This window comes from Physeter macrocephalus, chromosome 11, assembly GCF_002837175.3.
Source record: "Physeter macrocephalus isolate SW-GA chromosome 11, ASM283717v5, whole genome shotgun sequence".
NCBI classification, from domain to species: domain Eukaryota; kingdom Metazoa; phylum Chordata; class Mammalia; order Artiodactyla; family Physeteridae; genus Physeter; species Physeter macrocephalus.
Window position 1 is genome coordinate 25,114,921 of NC_041224.1, and position 7,350 is coordinate 25,122,270.

Consider the following 7,350-nt stretch of genomic DNA (forward strand, 5'->3'; position numbering starts at 1 on the left):
TAAAAAAATGATACAAATGAACTTATTTCCAAAACAGAAACAGACTCACAAACATAGAAAAACAGTATTACGGTTACCAAAGGGGAAAGCAGGGAGAGGGATAAATTAGGAGTTTGGGATTAACAGATACATACTACTATATATAAAATAGATAACTGGGCTTCCCTGGTGGCGCAGTGGTTGAGAGTCCGCCTGCCGATGCAGGGGACACGGGTTCGTGCCCCGGGGGCCCGTGAGCCACGGCCGCTGAGCCTGCGCGTCCGGAGCCTGTGCTCCGCAACGGGAGAGGCCACAACAGTGAGAGGCCCGCATACCGCAAAACAAACAAAAAAATAGATAATCAACAAGGACCTACTGTATACAGCACAGGGAACTACATTCAGTATCTTGTAATAACCTAGAGTGTAAATATATACGTATAACTGAATTACTTTGCTGTACCCCTGAAATGAACACAACGTTGTAAATCAACTATACAACAATAATTTTTTTTTTTTAAAAAAGAAGTTTCCACACCTGACCTGCCAGGTCAGGGACACCATGAGATTTAGAGTGTCATGTGTCATTGCCATGTGTTTTAAGATAAGGACCAACCAGAACAGAATGGGACAAAACTTGTCATAAAAGAAAAACTTGCTCCCACTGTTTACAGGACACAGAATGCTGGTGGGCAGAAGTTCAGGCCACAAAAGACTGATAAAGGACTTAGAGATCTCTGAGCAAACAGCCTGTCTGGTCAAGTAAATGAGAGGGAAAATTCTTTCATTATCGGACATTTCAGCTGCTGAAAGAGAGAGATGACCACACTTCACCAGATCAACATTTGCTAAACAAAGGAGCCTGGAATTTCCTAGGAAACAAAACACATGTTCACTGACCCGCTCCATATTTTGTTTAAAAAACAAAAAAACAAAAATGTAAGTGGATTGCAGAGTAGAGACTCTTTTGAGGTTCTGCCTGGAGTTAAACAAAGCATTTGAATTAAAACGCAGGAGGCACTGTTCTGGTTGTTTGTTTCTGAAGTTGCCCTCGAGTGGAGGATGTCTTAAAGGGAGTATTTAATCAGAACTGGGGACACCTACCCAGCCTCCCACTTAAGCAGCGGGGAACTGGAGTCAAATCTACTTTACTGAATAGTCCTCTTTTTTTTTTTTTTTTTCCAGTTGGGTATTTTTACAAATTTCTATTGTTCTGTTTGTTTGCAAAATAAGGTCACTTGTTCAGAACAGGCTTTTTGCCTAGTGTATGCATCCAAGCATCCTCTCGTTGGTAGTAAGAGATTTATACAATTTTGGAATTCGTCTCGTCTCCAGAGGCTAACACTGGGGGAAGCCCCAAGCCCTCCCACTGGAGCCCGTCGGGAAACTGTGTTAATACCTATGGGTGGGGGCACCATATGTCAGTGCCAAGAGCTCACAAGTGCTCGTAAAACACCAGCATCTCTCGGCTGGAGAGATGAGGCCAAAGTGTCAAGATTGCTCTCAAATCTGATCATGTTCCCGTCTCTACCAAGCAATAGGCTTGTCATGAAAGGGACTCAGTGGGAGGGAACAGAGAAGCGTTGCAAAGCAAAAAGCTTCCGTCTTTTCTTCTCAGGCTCGGTCAGGATGATCGCTCCTTTGAGGCACTGCACCACCTACTCCCATGATGCCAGCTGCGAACGATGAAGTCATGGAACCTCCCAGGATCCAGTAAGCCAGACGTTCTCTCTTCTCTACACTCCACCCCACCCGCTCCAGGGTCCAGGAGTCCACAGTGGTTAAATAAGGACCTAGAGGCCTCAGCACCTTGCCTCCCTGAACTGACTGAATCTCCCCCAATCAACTCTCAAAATGCGGCAGGGACAGGGAGGCCCTCCTCCTATGTCCAACACTCTAACCCAAAACTTGACCCATAATTTTACAACGCAAGAAAACAGAACGACTGGTCCAAGTAATACCAAAAAGATACTAAGTCACTATCACTGCTCAATTAATAATGATGATAAACACTTATTACCATGTGAACCCAGACCACCCCCAGACACATCTCTGGCCTTCCCTAATTTATGGGGAAATTGTCTCCCCTTTCTCAATTCTATGACTATCCATGCATTTTTTTTTCAATTTATTTTACTTATTTATTTTTGGCTGCATTGGGTCTTCGTTGCTGCGCGCGGGCTTTCTCTACTTGCGGCGAGCGGGGGCTACTCTTCGTTGCGGCACGCCGGCTTCTCTTTGTGGTGGCTTCTCTTGCTGCGGAGCACGGGCTCTAGGTGCGTGGGCTTCAGTAGTTGTGACACGCAGGGTCAGTAGTTGCGGCGCACGGGCTTAGTTGCTCCGCAGCATGTGGGATCTTCCCGGACCAGGGCTCGAACCCGTGTCCCCTGAATTGGCAGGCGGATTCTTAACCACTGTGCCACCAGGGAAGCCCGATCCACGCATTCTTTTGAATTACTAAACAGTGTACACATTTTTGCTAATTCCAAAGTAATTGTTTTCTCAATCCTCTCCCTATGCAACTCCCCACCTCAAATGCAGAGATTACAACACATCACATGTATTGAAATATTTTGGACTACGTAGACCTAATGAAAATAGATTTGCTATATCCAGGCATCGCACATAGAGCAGATAGCATGTCATTCACAAGACACTCATTAAAAGATTAACCAGCCTCGGTTTACTTTGCTCACACCCAGGGGCCGTCTCTGGTCTACAGAGGTCCAATCGACAACCTACATGCAAAGAAAGTTTCAGGAACCCATAGGTAACGAATCCTTCCGTCTTGTCTTCGGCCCTATAGCCCAGACCATATTACAAAGATCGTTTGCATTCAGCATTGCTCTGTGACAACAAGCATTTCGTAGACTATGGCAGAAGAGCACCCAGTGATTTAACTTCTCAGTGGGTTGTTCTAAAATCTGCAGGAACTAGACTATCCCCAAACACATTCCATTTTCTTCTGAAAACGAGTTTGCTTCCTGAGATATGAAGAGGGTGCTGGGCACAGAGTCGGTACTCAATAAACCTTAGTTCAAACTACTTTGGATCTCAAGACGCTTCTGTTTCCTTTGGTCCCCTCTTTGGATAAAGCACACATTGAAGCATCTTGGGAGGTCTTTACAGGCAAAATATCTGCATCATTCAAATGTGATCCTGCTGGAGAACAGCTGTAGGAAATGAAACAGACAGGCTGAAGTGGGAGCCACACGGAATCACATGGTCCGAGCAGATGAGCTGCCATGATGGTCGACCACGGGCGCACATGAATAATGGAAAAGCAATCAAATATCCTTCAGTATTTTCATTTTCACAGCAGGGACCCAGGTTCAGCTACTGCTTTCATGTGGCGATACTGAGAATCAAAGCATGAATGAGGTCTTTCTGAAGCTAATAAGCAATTATCTTTCACCAGAGAAACGTGATTAGAGTGTCTGCACAGGAAGACGTTCTGTAACTTACAAATGCATGTGTTTCACAACATCGTCTATCTAACGGGAGCTCTTCTTCGGCTCCTGGACTGCACGGTGTTTCTCTTCTGCAGCATCTAGCACAGTAACATCCGCAGGTAGTGCTGGCAAATAGTTGTTGCTGTTGTTTGATAATGATGTCAACACCGGCATTACATCCAAGTAACTGTTCCCAGGTGTTCTGATCACAGAACACACCTCCCAGAGATCTGGTTAGAGTACAAATAAAGCTACCCAACTCGCATCCACAAATATCAAGCTTTCTTTGTCTTTGGAGAGAGAAGGAACAGCTGAAGGTAGATGGTGAATACAGACACTCCTCTGAGCAGCCCAGGAGAACAGGCAAATTGGTGCCAAAGAACTGGAGAAGGATATGAATGTAGCAATCATCTAAAGCCGGAATGGCTACAACTTCCAGGAAGGATCTGGCTCTCTCCACATACCACCCGTTAGGGAACACCTGGGCCATAGCTGTGCCTCCCTGTCAGAAGAAAGGCACCCGTCTCTGCTTATGGTTTAGCTCATAACCACCTCCTTCCGGGGCAATAACTTCACAGCCTCCCCGTCACTTACTGAAGTGCCTCCCAGAAAGGGAAATGCTGTTCCCTCCAGATGGTAAATGCATCTGTGGGAGGAGATTTTTAACCCTGGAAGGCCAACGACCTGGAGTTAGAAGAGCTGTGAACTCCAGGACACCCCCTCAAAAATGCCCTGGCCTCCATTCCTGAAAGTTCAACTTGAAGTTTCCAGAGCTGGAATATCACCGCTGGATTCAGTTCTCAAGGGGGAGCTGCAGATGTCCCACCGACCATCAGGGCATTACAGAGTCAGCTCAACGCCCTGTGTTCAAGAACTCAAAGAGCAGTCACCACAGAACCCAAGTGTGATCTGCAAAATGGTTGTTTTGTTGTTTTTTTCCAAACAGACCCTGTTCCCCCGACTGCTTGAACCCTAGTGAGGAGAAGTGCTAAGCTTCCCCGCAAAGCTGTGAACTCCTATGGGGCTGGGGCTGTGTATTTATAACTCAGTATCCCCGCTGATGGGTGCACGGTAGGGGCTCAACACATGTTGAATAAAGTCGACCCCAAACCCCACAGATAACTCAACAGCCTCATCTTAACTTAGCATTTATCTTCTTTTTTTTAAGCATTTATCTTCAACATCCTAGGTTCACCAGAGTACTCATAGGAAAGAAAAAACTCTGTTCTCAGTCCCCTTACCAATGAGAGAGTTAATAAAGACAGATAAAACAGCCACCCCCCAAAAATGCAGAAAACGAAAACGAAAATGCCAGATCTGAAAAAAATGCGGGTGGCACAGGTGGCCTAGAAGGCACAGAGGATGGGATACTAGCGGTGGATCTGAAACACATCTTAAACAAGGTCTCCAGAGAACCACCCCCTGCATTTAAATTCTGGATCTCACAGGACTTCAGCATCACCATCTTTGAGGGTAAGGGTCCGTACACCCTCATTTTTAAACATGCTCACCTACTGCTTCCTAAGTTTGAACAACACTGATCTACACATTACAGCGGGAAGCTACACCAAGGAACAGGTAGGTACCTAGGAGTAGCTCAAGTCAGGAGCTTTTGGGGATAAATTCAACCCCTCCCCCAAATCTCCCTACACTTACCTCACTCCCTGTTCCCCTATCCCTGGGTCTTACTGGGTCACCTCCCTTTTGAGGACAGCTGGATCCCTCATCTCCACCCCTTCACAGGGTGTCTTATGCCCACCCAAGGGTGGAGCCCTCCAGACTATGTTTCCCAGAATCCCCCATGGCTGGTTCTCCTCCAGCAGCTGCAGAGGTGACAGAACTGAGACAGAGGCTGCTATACACTGTCCTGAAGGTACCAGATTTAGCCACGGCCGGCTACACAGTTTGCAGAGTCCACTGCAAAATAAAACTGCAGTGCACACACTGCTACATTTAAAATAAAGGGACCTCCCTGGTGGTCCAGTGGGGAAGGCTCCGCACTCTCGATGCAGGGGGCCCGGGTTCGATCCTGGTCAGGGAACTAGATCCCACATGTTGCAACTCAGACCTGGTGTGGCCAAATAAATAAATATTTATAAAAATAAAATAGATAACCAAGAAGGAACTACCACACAGCAGAGGGAACTCTGCTCAATATTCTGTAATAACCTAAATGGGAAAAGAATTTGAAAAAGAATAGATACATGTATACGTATAACTGAATCACTTTGCTGTACACCTGAAACTAACACAACATTGTTAATCAACTATACCTCAATATAAAATAAAAATATTTTTAGAATTTTAAAAATACAAATGCAGGGCTCTATGCTCAGAAAAGCAGTGGGGGAGGTTTTCCCCTTGCTTCCACAGTCTCTTTCTCAATCTGTCACAGCATTTTTTATTTGCTATTTAATGTCACGCTTTGTTCGGGCACAAAGATGCAAGGTCAGCACACTGTTCTACCCCCTCGGCAGCAGTCGCGACCCTCTGAGTATCTATACCCGGGCCAGCACCATGCTGAGGGTGGCAGTGGTTGCTGGAAGTGGGGAGGAGCATGTGGCTAAGAACTCACCCTGGAGAGGTGGTCAGGCAGTGGGGACAGAAACTCATATGACCAGTCCCTCCCATCAAATCTCTTACATAGCCTCATCCACCAGAGGGCAGACAGCAGAAGCAAGAAGAACTACAATCTTGCAGCCTGTGGAACAAAAACCACATTCACAGAAAGATAGACAAGATGAAAAGGCAGAGGGCTATGTACCAGATGAAGGAACAAGATAAAACCCCAGGAAAACAACTAAATGAAGGGAGATAGGCAACCTTCCAGAAAAAGAATTCAGAATAATGATAGTGACGATGATCTGGGACCTCAGAAAAACAATGGAGGCAAAGATCGAGAAGATGCAAGAAATGTTTAACAAAGACCTAGAAGAATTAAAGAACAAACAAACAGAGATGAACAGTACAATAACTGAAATGAAAACTACACTAGAAGGAATCAATAGCAGAATAACTGAGGCAGAAAAACGGATGAGTGACCTGGAAGACAGAATGGTGGAATTCACTGCCGCGGAACAGAATAAAGACAAAAGAATGAAAAGAAATGAAGACAGCCTAAGAGACCTCTGGGACAACATTAAACGCAACAACACTCGCATTATAGGGGTCCCAGAAGGAGAAGAGAGAGAGAAAGGACCAGAGAAAATATTTGAAGAGATTATAGTCGAAAACTTCCCTAACATGGGAAAGGAAATACCCATCCAAGTCCAGAAAGCGCAGCGAATCCCATACAAGATAAACCCAAGGAGAAACATGACAAGACACACAGTAATCAAATTGGCAAAAATTAAAGACAGAGAAAAATTATTGAAAGCAGCAAGGGAAAAATAACATACAAGGGAACTCCCATAAGGTTAACAGCTGATTTCTCAGCAGAAACTCTACAAGCCAGAAGGGAGTGACATGATATACTTAAAGTGATGAAAGGGAATAACCTACAACCAATATTACTCTACCCGGCAAGGATCTCATTCAGATTCAATGGAGAAATCAAAAGCTTTACAGACAAGCAAAGGTAAGAGAATTCAGCACCACCAAGACAGCTCTACAATAAATGCTAAAGGAACTTCTCTAAGTGGGAAACACAAGAGAAGAAAAGGACCTACAAAAACAAACCCAAAACAATTAAGAAAATGGTCATAGGAACATACATATCAATAATTACCTTAAATGTGAATGGATTAAATGCTCCAACCAAAAGACACGGGCTTGCTGAATGGATACAAAAACAAGACCCATATATATGCTGTCTACAAGAGACCCACTTCAGACCTGTGGACACATTCAGACTGAACGTGAGGGGATGGAAAAAGATAGTCCATGCAAATGGAAATCAAAAGAAAGCTGGAGTAGCAATA

At 44.9% G+C, this 7,350-nt stretch overlaps 1 protein-coding gene across 6 annotated transcripts in view; it reads right to left on the reverse strand.

Moving 5' to 3' along the window:
- The window catches only part of CAMK1D (calcium/calmodulin dependent protein kinase ID), a 449,867-nt gene that overhangs the window by 223,180 nt on the left and 219,337 nt on the right, over nt 1-7,350 (reverse strand). The gene's annotated exons all lie outside the window — the stretch shown is intronic.